The sequence below is a fragment of the Ranitomeya variabilis genome, chromosome 2 (genome assembly GCF_051348905.1).
Source record: "Ranitomeya variabilis isolate aRanVar5 chromosome 2, aRanVar5.hap1, whole genome shotgun sequence".
Classification (NCBI taxonomy): domain Eukaryota; kingdom Metazoa; phylum Chordata; class Amphibia; order Anura; family Dendrobatidae; genus Ranitomeya; species Ranitomeya variabilis.
Window position 1 is genome coordinate 247,130,032 of NC_135233.1, and position 12,399 is coordinate 247,142,430.

General features: G+C 47.5%; 1 protein-coding gene across 5 annotated transcripts in view; it reads left to right on the plus strand.

Annotated features, from left to right (window-relative positions):
• Window positions 1–12,399, plus strand: part of GPSM1 (G protein signaling modulator 1) — a 347,209-nt gene that overhangs the window by 128,541 nt on the left and 206,269 nt on the right. The window lies entirely within an intron of this gene.

The following is a 12,399-nucleotide window of genomic DNA, read 5'->3' on the forward strand; positions in this document are numbered from 1 at the left end:
TTTTTCCCATAGACTTGTATTAGCGACGGATTGCGACGGATGGCCACACGTCGCATCCGTCGAGCAACGGAACCGTCGTGTTTTGGAGAACCGTCAGCACAAAACTCCGCCCCCTCCTCCCTGGACTTCAGAATGGGCAGTGGATGCGTTGAAAAACTGCATCCACTGCCCACGTCGGGCACACATTTCACAAAGTTCACAATGCTTAGCGACGGACCCATACCGACGCAAGTGTGAAAGTAGCCTAAATCATGCCTTCCCTGAATTAATCCACCTAGAAATATATAAAGAAATAACAAAGTCTTTGCACTGCACCCAATAAGCATGCTGTCTCTCTTTCGGTAGGAGTGCTTGGTGGGGGTGGGAGTTGCGCCTCTGTTTGATCGTTACCACCAGTGGCATGGTCGTTCCACTGATCTGAACTTTTCCATACTGCAAGCAGAGAGCTTTTCCTCTGTAGCTTCGGACAAGTGAAGTTGCATTGAAGCTCTGGCCAGCTGGAGAGCAGCGCTTTCTATCTCAATAGAAGAGTGCTTGTAAGCACTGCTAAAGTTCAACCACCTTCTGATTAGACTGCAGAGGTGGCCAGTAACCTAGGCAGTGAGCAGTAAACAATAAAAGATAAAAATCTCACCGTTCGTTAGAACGAAGAGGATTTTTAATGACAAGTACATTTCAGATTTGCCTCTTTTTACAAGCAATATGCAATTTTAACAAAGTTTGTACATGAGATTAACCCTTTAAAGGACCACACACAAGGAACAGTTAGTGGTCCAATATCTGTAATGATCATCGGCTCAGACAAATGACCCTTTACAAAACATTATCTGGAAAGTGATCATGTATGAGCTGTTGCTAGTCAAGGTCACTTACAGTTTCCCCATTGGAGGACTTACATTATTTTTACATTGTGCTATCGTGTACCTAATCCTTAGAGAAACACCGTTATCCCGGTGTAACAGGCCAAAGTAACCCCGTCCCAGATTAACCCCGGGTATAATTTGGCCTAGGCCAGAGTATACCCCGGGGTATAAACTGGCCTAGGCCAAACTATACCCAGGCATAAAATGGCCTAGGCCAAACTATACCCCGGGGTGTAAAATAGCCTAGGCCAAACTATACCCCTCCAGGCCACATTATACCCCCCAGGGTTAAAGTGGCCTAGGCTACATTTAACCCTGGGTATATTTTGGCCTAGGCCAAACTATACCTAAGGATGTAAAACAGCCTAGGCCAAACTATAACAGGCCACACTATACCCTCAGGCCAGACTATAGCCTTTTACTGGTTGCTATGGGATTTTACATGGCCACTTTATCCTAGCAACGCCCTGGATACGGTTGGAAAAGGGGTTTATCTACCTTGGGGGCACCCTCACAGCACTGCGGGGAAGCCGGGGAACCCTTTTACTGGTTGCTATGGGATTTTACATGACCAATTTATCCTAGCAACGCCTTGTATACGCTTGGAAAAGGGGTTAATCTACCTTGGAGGACACCCTCACAGCACTGCGGGGTGGGTGGGGATCCCTTTTACTGGTTGCTATGGGATTTTACATGGCCACTTTATCCTAGCAACGCCCTGGATACGGTTGGAAAAGGGGTTTATCTACCTTGGGGGCACCCTCACAGCACTGCGGGGAAGCCGGGGAACCCTTTTACTGGTTGCTATGGGATTTTACATGACCAATTTATCCTAGCAACGCCTTGTATACGCTTGGAAAAGGGGTTAATCTACCTTGGAGGACACCCTCACAGCACTGCGGGGTGGGTGGGGATCCCTTTTACTGGTTGCTATGGGATTTTACATGGCCACTTTATCCTAGCAACGCCCTGGATACAGTTGGAAAAGGGGTTTATCTACCTTGGGGGCACCCTCACAGCACTGCGGGGAAGCCGGGGAACCCTTTTACTGGTTGCTATGGGATTTTACATGGCCACTTTATCCTAGCAACGCCTTGGATACGCTTGGAAAAGGGGCTTATCTACCTTGGGGGCACTGTCGCAGCATTGCATGGAGGCTGGGGAACTCTTTTCCTGGTTGCTAAGCGATTTCAAATGATCAATCTAAGGTACTTACACCATGTAAAACCCTATAGCAAGCAGGGTGCCCCCAAGGTAGATAAACCCCTTTTCCAAGCATATACAAGGCATTGCTAGGATAAAGTGGTCATGTAAAATCCCATAGCAACCAGTAAAAGGGTTCCTCGGTGTAACAGGCCAAAGTAACCCTGTCCCAGATTAACCCCGGGTATAATTTGGTCTATGCCAGAGTATACCCGGGCATAAACTGGCCTAGGCCAAACTATACCCCGGGGTGTAAAATAGCCTAGGCCAAACTATACCCCTCCAGGCCAGATTATGTAACTAATCTGGGGTTAAAGTTGCCTAGCCCAATTTATACCTCTCAGCTCATATTATACCCCAATGAAATCATTTGCATTGAGTGATATACACAAGAATTACTTAATGCTTCAACATTTTATTGAGAAACCAAACTGACAATTCTTAAAGAGTACCTCCCACTATACAAAACTTTTGCCCATGGCAAAAGTAGTTGTAAAGGGGGGTATTTGTAATGCATATGCATTACAAATACCCCCCCATTTTATAGTTACCTTAGGGGGGCTGCCCGATTACCCCCCCTCGCTAACCGCCGCTGCCCGTCTCCTGGTAGACGGGGTCCCCCTCCTGCCGCTAGGTGGCGCTGCCTCTCCATGCGCCGACGTCACAGCCAGGCGCCATAGAGGAGAGCGGCACCTGGCTAGTGCCGTTGGAGCTTGTAGAAGCAGAGCCAGCACCACCTAGCGGTGGGAGGGGGGGCAATAATTTCTCATTAGCTATAAGTCACTTATCATGCAATGCAATTATCTGGGGCAACAAATCGCCCAACAGTCATTCTGTGTATTATGACATTTAGTCTAGCATGTCCTTGCTACCAAATTAACGTTTAAAGCTAAACACTGATAACAACATTGAAATGATCGTGCTTATTTTCAAGATACAGTGCATGTTCAGTTGTTGACTGCAGATTGAAGCTTGCAGGATATGTCAACCAATCCATGGAGTCACCGACGTTTGTGTAGATTATTATGTCGCAACTCAACAGATTCACCGTGGTCATGATCTCTGCATCAGTTGCCCAGACTCCATCACGAGAGATTCCAGAGATGTTCACATATTCATTCACATTTTGGTTCAAGTAGTCCTGTAGTTTTTTTGTCAAGTCAGTTTTCATATGGTGGATGACTTTATCTCTGAGAAGGGAATGGTTGTCCTCTGTTCCTGTCAAGATGTAGCTGATGGCCCGGAAGAAGCAGTTTCCATCACCTTTGGTTTTATATGTACGCCGTGGTTGTTCAAGGTCTCGTCTGCATCCACAGTATACAACCTTACTAAACGTAAGGCCAAGAGTGGTGCTAAGATACTTCCTTCTTGAACTTGGTAGTAGGTTGAAAGCCTTAGTTTGCTTATTTTTCTGTGTGGCAGAGTCACTGGAATAATCATCATCGGATGGTGGAGAAGCCTCTTTATCCTGGTAAATCTTTAGGTTGCTGGTGTGGTATGTGTTGCTTAATATCTTGCCAGTTTTGTTGTTCTTAAGTTTTACTCGTCCCTTGGTCAAGGATTCCACAACTAAATAAGGTCCAATCCAGCGTGGTTCCATCTTTGAACCTATGCGTTGAATACGGCGCTGATTCTTGATATAAACTATGGTACCAGCAGTGATTTCTTTGTTGCTTTTGTGTCGGCGATCAAAGGCACACTTCTGGTGTTCTTGAGCAGAGTGGATGTTGGTACTGACGTCTGAGTGCAGCTTTTTAAGAATGCTTGACAGTGTATTTAGCACATCAGGGGTGGCATGATCTGAAATGGGCATGGGATCCACCGTATCATCTTTTGAGGGATTAAGGTCCATGGGAAGCTTGGCCTTCCGTCCATACATGACCTCAAATGGAGTAACCTTGGTTGAAGCATGCACAGATGTGTGATAGGCAAACAGAACACCAGGGATGAATTGATCCCAGTTGTTTCCTTGGTCATTGACAAGCTTACTAAGAGCTTCTTTAAGTGTCCGATTATCACGTTCCCGCTGGCCATTTGTTTGTGGGTGGTATGCAGATGAAATACGGTGATCTGTTTGAAAATGTTCCATCAGGTTGTCAATGATCGAGTTTACAAACTCTCGTCCCTGGTCGCTAATCAGAGTCTCCATACAGCCAAGGCGACAGATAACGGAGTACAAAAAATTTGCCACTGACTTGGCACTCTTATCTGGGACAGCTGTTGCTTCAGTCCATTTGGAGAAATGATCAGTGGCAGCAACTATATATTTGTTGCCATTTGATGTTTCCTGAAGAGGGCCAATCATATCAATCCCAACTAAGCTCCATACTTTTCCAGGCACTGATATACTGTTGAGTGGTGGAGCTTCCTTTGTGATTTTGGGATTTATAACAAAACATTTTTGACAGGCTTTCACATACTGGTGAACGTCATTTTTCATTCCCTTCCAGTAAAACCGGTCAGAGATTTTGGCTAAAGTTTTATCTCTGCCAAAATGGCCCCCAGATATTGGGTTGTCATGACAGGCCTTCAGGATATTTGGCAGTCGACTTTTAGTAAGAACCTCCTTTTCCCTATGATAAACAATTCCTCCTTGGGCTCGATATGGCTTTGCTGTTTGTCTAAACTGGGACTTGGCATTTGCACGTTTCTCAGGAGGTAGATCGTAGGTATACTGAGGGTACCTTTGTTCTGTTGCAGTGTAGAATCTCAAAAGCTGGTCATACAATTGATCTTCCATGGTTGTCAAAATTGGAAAAGATTTGGTGTCATAGAGAGCAGAGAGGTGTCATAGAGAACATACAAAACAAGTTATCATTAACTATGCACTGACAGGACAGCGCCATCTACTGTCAGTTCAGATCTGCACACTTTTCAACAAATAAGCAATAGGGTGAGAAAAACAGTGAAGTGATAACATTATGGCCTAGAGAAATACTATAAAAACTATTTTATACCCCCTGGTATAAAGTTTATCCCCCGGGGGTATACTATGGCCTAAGTCAGCTTTTGAATTTTTGTGCTGTTTCCTTCCTCAGTAAAAGGGTTCCCCGGCTTCCCCGCAGTGCTGCGAGGGTGCCCCCATGGTAGATAAACCCATTTTTTAAGCGTATCCAAGGCGTTGCTAGGATAGAATGGCCATGTAAAATCCCATAGCAACCAGTAAAAGGGTTCCCCACCCACCCCGCAGTGCTGTGAGGGTGCCCCCAAGGTAGATTAACCCCTTTTCCAAGCGTATACAAGGCGTTGCTAGGATAAATTGGTCATGTAAAATCCCATAGCAACCAGTAAAAGGGTTCCCCGGCTTCCCCACAGTGCTGCAAGGGTGCCCCCAAGGTAGATAAACCCCTTTTCCAAGCGTATACAAGCCGTTGCTAGGATAAAGTGGTCATGTAAAATCCCATAGCAACCACCTAAGGGGTTAACCACCTATCCTTAAGTGCTGCGAGAGTGCCCCCAAGGTAGATAAACCCCTTTTTCAAGCGTATTCAAGGCGTTGCTAGGATAGAGTGATCATGTAAAATCCCATAGCAACCAGTAAAAGGTTTCCCCACCCACCCGCAGTGCTGCAATGGTGCCCCCAAGATAGATAAACCCCTTTTCCAAGCGTATCCAAGGTGTTGCTAGGATAGAGTGATCATGCTATATCCCATAGCAACCAGTAAAGGGGTTCCCCACCCACCCCTCAGTGCTCGTCAGTGCCCCCTAGGTATACAAAGCCCTTTTCCAAGCATATCCAAGGCGCCAAGACAACGAGCTGGCACGAGCAGGGCTGAAGATTTCATGTCACATGTGACTATAGGGAGGGGGTGGGGCTTAGAAAGGGAGATCCCTGGCGTCACCAGAGGTGGAGGAGCTTGAAAAGGAGCAGTGCCCGATGGGAGGGGGAGCTGTGACCTAGAAGAATGAGCAGCTTTCCCTCAGCTTACCCTGGGGGGTATAATCTGGCCTGGAGGGGTATACTTTGGCCTAGGCTATTTTATACCCCGGGGTATAGTTTGGCCTAGGCCAAAGTATACCCGGGGTATAATCTAGCCTAGGCCACTTTAACCCCGGGTATAGTCTGGCCTGGGGGTATAATCTGGCCTGTTACACCGGGTTTTTAACGAGGAATACCATTTTATACTCCAGTAGCAAAGTTAAATAGCACTTGGACCGACTTGTACCACACTCAAACTAGTCCTAGTCTGACAGGAGCGCTCCCCTTGCTGCTTTTACAAAGGAATAACCCTATGGGCGTGCCCATGTAACTTAGTTTAGTGACACGCCCCCAAAGTACTTCCAGTCTAATTAGTATGTGTCTTCAAAGCTTGATTTCTCAGCGCAAGCAAATCTGATTACTACAAAAGAGGTATAATTTGTATTGTTGTAGTAAGAGCTATACAGCCGTGTCACTAGTTTCAGTAGTTAAAATGTCCCGACCGATTCCCTTTAAGTGGAATATTTTGGTGATACCTGATATATTACTATCCTCACAACATTGGAAAATTATTGGTTCCAATGAGCTTATGCCAGGCTGATGAGACTGCGGCACAAAGGGGGTCTGTAGAAGTACAGATGAACGCTGTGATTGGATCTATTGTTTTTCTCGTTCTTTCTGACAAGTAACCATGACAACAGTGATAGATACCCTGTGGGATATGGATGTGTAACACTCTCCTGTTGCCATAGTTTACGCACTGAGTGTGATATGGGTGTGCAATGACAATGTAGATAAGTGCATTTACTTTACTGAATTAATGTGTTGGTTATGTATGATAGTAAGCTATAGCAAAGAGCATGGCCTGATGGGGTAAGATATAACATAGAGCAGGGCATGATGGGGTAAGATATAACATAGAGCACGGCCTGATGGGGTAAGATATAACAAAGAGCACGGCCTGATGGGGTAAGATATACTGTAACAAAGAGCACGGCCTGATGGGGTAAGATATAACATAGAGCAGGGCATGATGGGGTAAGATATAACATAGAGCACGGCCTGATGGGGTAAGATATAACAAAGAGCACGGCCTGATGGGGTAAGATATACTGTAACAAAGAGCACGGCCTGATGGGGTAAGATATAACATAGAGCACGGCCTGATGGGGTAAGATATAACAAAGAGCACGGCCTGATGGGGTAAGATATACTGTAACAAAGAGCACGGCCTGATGGGGTAAGATATAACATAGAGCAGGGCCTGATGGGGTAAGATATAACATAGAGCAGGGCCTGATGGGGTAAGATATAACATAGAGCAGGGCCTGATGGGGTAAGATATAACATAGAGCAGGGCCTGATGGGGTAAGATGTAACAAAGAGCATGGCCTGATGGGGTAAGATATAACATATAGTAGGTACTGATGGATACGTTCGGGGCTGTAACATTACACATTATATCTCTTAATCCTATATATATATATATATATATATATATATATATATATATATATATATATATATATATATATATATATATTAAATAATCTACATATTATCACATTTGTAGGGGTTGAATAGTATGGACCTTTTCTGTCCTTACCACAAAAAGGTATTGACTCAATTAGGTACAGTCTAATATAGAAAAAAACATATAAAAACATTTTTATTGACGTTGGCGCCCTAATAAATATGCATTGCCAATATTCATAAAAAAAGTTTAGTATTTAAAGGATGCAAAATCTCAGTACAAAAAGGGGATAAAAGTATGTAGATACTGTGAGGGGTTGACAGGCTTAGCAGCTTCTTCAGGTAGACACAGGAACACTTTGGTGGTGAAACACCTGCTGGTTTATTAGCGTCAGCACACCAAGGCAGGGTTTAGAAAAACAAAAGCAGAGCCTTCCTGGCTTAATGGAACACAAAACAAATAAAGTACCAGAGAGTCCTTTCTCTGCAGGATACCACCTGCAGTTAACCCGCACAGTCCTTAGGTCCTCCAGGAGCTATCTGGGAGTTCCTGCTCTCCCAAGACACGACACACACTGACTCTCTGGCCAGGTTTTTAACACCCCATGTGATGATCACATGACCCTGATATCACACAGGTCCTGCCTGGACTCTGCATGTGGAGATACGGTGGACCCTTTCCCACCCGCTCTATGGAGATCCACTAAAACCAGCCCATGACATAGATTCCTATTAACCCTCTCGGCACTTAGCGTGCTGGAAGCAAAAACACTGGTTTTACATCACTGACCTCAGTATGCGCAGTGACACGTATCTCCTTTCACATACTATGTCAGTGACTCTGTCACGTATTCCCCCCATTTGCCCAAAGCCGGGGGTTTTGGCACCTTCAGATATCAAACAGGGAATTCGGGAGAGAGTATCTGCGTTGCCATGTAATCTCCCTGGCCTATGTGAAGCGTCCAAGTAAAATATTTATTCTGCCATTGTATAATAGTGGAGCGCCCCCACGCGTAAGGGCAATGGGGTACTCAGTACCGGGTCCCTCTTAATTCTGGTGGATGTCACGGTGGCCCGACCCAGTCCGTGGCACTTTGAGGGGCGCCCAATTAAAGGTGTAGTTTGTCTGGTGTTCGTGACGCCACCTGTGGTACTCGGTCAGGGTGACCGATGCTGCTTAGGGGTCCGCTGGGGTGATGGAATGGCAGCTAGATGATATACCTTCCCATAGGTGAAGTATGTCCCCAGGGCTTCCCGGATGTGTAGGTGGTGATGGTGGACGATGTAAGGCGCAGTGAATAACGGGGACACAAAGGTTGCAGTCTCTTTACCTTTTACTGAAGACTTCAGCGTCCACAGTCCAGAGTACCGTTCACAGGGCAGGCAGAATCCGGCCGGTCCGAAGGCACATCCAGAGTTCCCTTACCCAGGTGGAAATCAGTAGCCTTCCTACTAGCGCCTGTGTGTTGTAGTATCTCCCTGCTGAGCACCACGGGATAGTCCTTACAACTTTTGTGGATGTTTCTGATCTCTCTCTCTCTGTCCCCCAGATGGTATGGATAGGACAACCCGTATGATTGGGTAGGCCTGGAGCTTATTTATGGGGACCCTAGTGACGCCCCTCTCCCACAATTTGCCTCCGTGTCTTCTTAGGTATTAAGGTCGGGCAACCAACTTGGAATTGACTGTCCTGCCGGTCTCTGAAGTAATACGTAGAGTCAATTACTCCCTCGGTGTTCCGGCCACCGGCTACGCGCCTCAGAAGGAGGCTGCCGATCTTGGGGCAGAACTCCTCCCGGTATTATCTCCTTGTGCTGTGACTTCATTTCTCACTCTCCACAATACACTTCGCTTCGTGTCCTTTCTTAGGATGCTGCCGCAATGGGTGCAGGCGCAGCTCCGTAACGTTCTATCTCGTGCTTGGCCTCTGTCAGGATCCCACCCCTGACAGGGACCCTCTGTCTGCAGCTCAGATGTTCCTCCTTCTCCCCCTGTCTGCCTGACAGGTCCTTTCTGGGTGAAACCCAGGTAGCTTCTGACTCGCTTCCTATCCAACCCACCAGTTTTACCCGTGTGTGAGGAGTGCCCTAATAGATAGAAGCAAGGCTCCCCCTGGTGGACTGGAGTGGGAAGTGTAGTGTGTGACTTGTGATACCTGGTCAGGTGAACTCCTTTAGTACCATCAGACGTAATATCACTCCCCCTGGTGGAAGAGCGACATTACTGCAATGACCAGGACTCTGGGGCGCTGCACTTGCATTACGTGGAAAGTGAAGTCCTGGAGGCCTAAGAACCACCTAGTCACCCTGGCGTTCTTACCCTTCTTCTTTCTCAACCATCACAGAGGGGCATGGTCTGACACTAACTTAAATTTAAGGCCAGCAGGTAGTACTTCAGGGTGTCTACGGCCCACTTTATAGCCAAGCACTCTTTCTCGACTATGGCGTAGTTCTTCTTGCAAGAATAGAGTTTCCCGATGGGATGCTCTTCACCATTTATTTCCTGGGACAGCACGGCTCCCAATCCAACCTCTGAAGCATCGGTCTGGTTTATTAAAGTCTGGTGCAATCAGAACCGCGTGCTTGCACATAACCTGCTTGAGTTCCTGTAATGCCATCTCTGTCTGGAGTCCATTTCACCATCGTCTACTTGGTGCCCAGAAGGAGATCTGTTAACGGTGCGGAAATTATGGCAAAGTTCTGGATAAGACGCCGGTAATACCGAACAATCCCAAGAAACGCCTTCACTTGTTTCTTGGATAGCGGTTGTGGCCACTTCTGAATTGCCTCTATCTTCTTCAACTGGTGCTTGATCTCGCCTTTCCCAACGATGTGGCCTAAGTACCTGCCCTCCTCCTTCCCTATGGCACAGTTCTTTGGATTTATGGTAAATCCTGCTTTCCTCATTGCATCGAGGATCGCCTGTACTTTGGGCAGGTGCGAACAGGGCTAAAGAGGACAATGTTATCCAAGTAGGCTGTGGCATATTTTTTATGTGGTCCAAAGATTCAATCCATCACCCTCTGGAAGGTAGCTGGGCCCCCTGCAGTCAAAATGGTATCCAGGTGTACTGAAAACACCCATCCGGAGTCAAGAAGGCAGTCTTCTCCTTGGCGTTCTTGGAATGGGGAGCTGCCAGTACCCCTTCGTCAGGTCAAGGGTTGTGATGTATCTTGCGGGTCCCAGTTGCTCAATGAGTTCATCCATGCAGGGCATCGGGTACGTGTCAAAACGGGACACCTCATAGATCTTGCAGTAGTCATTACAAAACCGCCATTCGCCATTGGGCTTCAGAACGAGGACGGTGGGACTTGACCAGCCACTTCTTGATTCCTCTATCACCAGCATTCTCTTCATCTCCTTGGCGATTATCTCCCGGCATTCTTCGGGGATTCTGTAGGGTTTGAGGTTTACCCTTACATGCGGCTTCGTTAGCACATCATGTTCCACAACCTGTGTGCATTTTGCAACTTCGAGAACAGGTCACAGTTCTGCTGCAGCATTTCTCGACGTTGCTTCTGGGCTGGCATTAGCATCTCAGCAATCATTATCTCCTCGATCTTGCCCTTGGGACGGGCCTCCATGTAAGGACCTTCCGGTCCCACCAAGGATTGAGTAAGTTCACATGGTATACCTGGTGCGGTTTCCTGCGACTGGACTGGTGTACCTTGTAATTCACGTCCCCGAGTTTTTCCACTATCTCATACGGGCCTTGCCACTTTGCCAAGAATTTGCTCTCCACCGTAGGGATAAGCACTACCACGCAGTCCCCGGGCTGGAGTTGCTTTAGTCTCGCTAATCGGTTTTATACCCTCGCTTGGGCCTCCAGTACCTGGAGAAGATGTTCCCTTACAATAGGCATTATGTGTGCCATCCTTTCTTGCAGCTGGGCGACATGCTGAACGACACCCCCCGTGCGTCATGACCTCGGCTTCCCAAGTTTCTTTGGTGATGTCCGGTAGCCCTCGTGGATGTCTGCCATACAGGGGCTCGAACGGCGAGAAACCAGTGGAGGCTAGTGATGAGCGAGTGTACTTGTTGCTTGGGTTCTCCCGAGCATGCTCGGGTGACCTCCGAGTATTTGTTAGTGTTAATTAACGGCGCTGTGGAAAAAGTGAATAGCGCCCCCCAGTCGGATTTTCTCTGGGGTCTCGGTTACCGGGGGTAGCCGAGACCCCAGAGAACACGATTCGGGGTTTTTTTTACCGACCCCCGGGTTGCTATCGCCGGTAATTAACCATTTACCGGCGGTCGCAAAAAAAACCCCAAAACGCGATTTCCCATTTAATTTCTCTGTCCTCCGATGTGATCGCACATCAGAGGACAGAGAAATGGGGTCCCCGATCGCCCCCCAATACTCACCTGTCTCCCCCGGTGCTCCTCGTGGCTCTAGATGGGCGCCGCATCTTGTTCCGGCCAAAAAATGGCGGGTGCATGCGGAATGCGCCCGCCGGCCAGCACCCGGAAGATCTTTGGGGTCTCGGCTGCCGGGGGTAGCCGAGACACCAAAGAACATGATCGGGGTCAGTTTTTACCGACCCCAGTTTTGCGATCGCGGTAATTACTATTTACCGGCGACCGCAAAAAAAAAAGTGATGTGTAATTCTCTGTCCTCTGATGTGATCGCACATCAGAGGAAAGAGAAATAGGGGGATTCGGGGACCCTGTTATACTTACCGGTGTCCCTGGGTCCTCCTGCGTCCCCTCCTGCCCGATGGCTTCTTCATCCGGTAAGAAAATGGTGGGCACATGCGCAGTGCACCCGTCATAATCTGCCAGCCTGCAGCTAGAGGGGTTGGGGCTAAAATTAGGGTTAGGGTTGGGGCTAAATTTAGGGTTGGGGCTAAAGTTAGGGCTAGGGTTGCGGCTAAAGTTAGGGTTGGGGCTAAAGTAAGGGTTACGGTTAGGGTTGGGGCTAAATTTAGGGCTAGGGTTGGGGCTA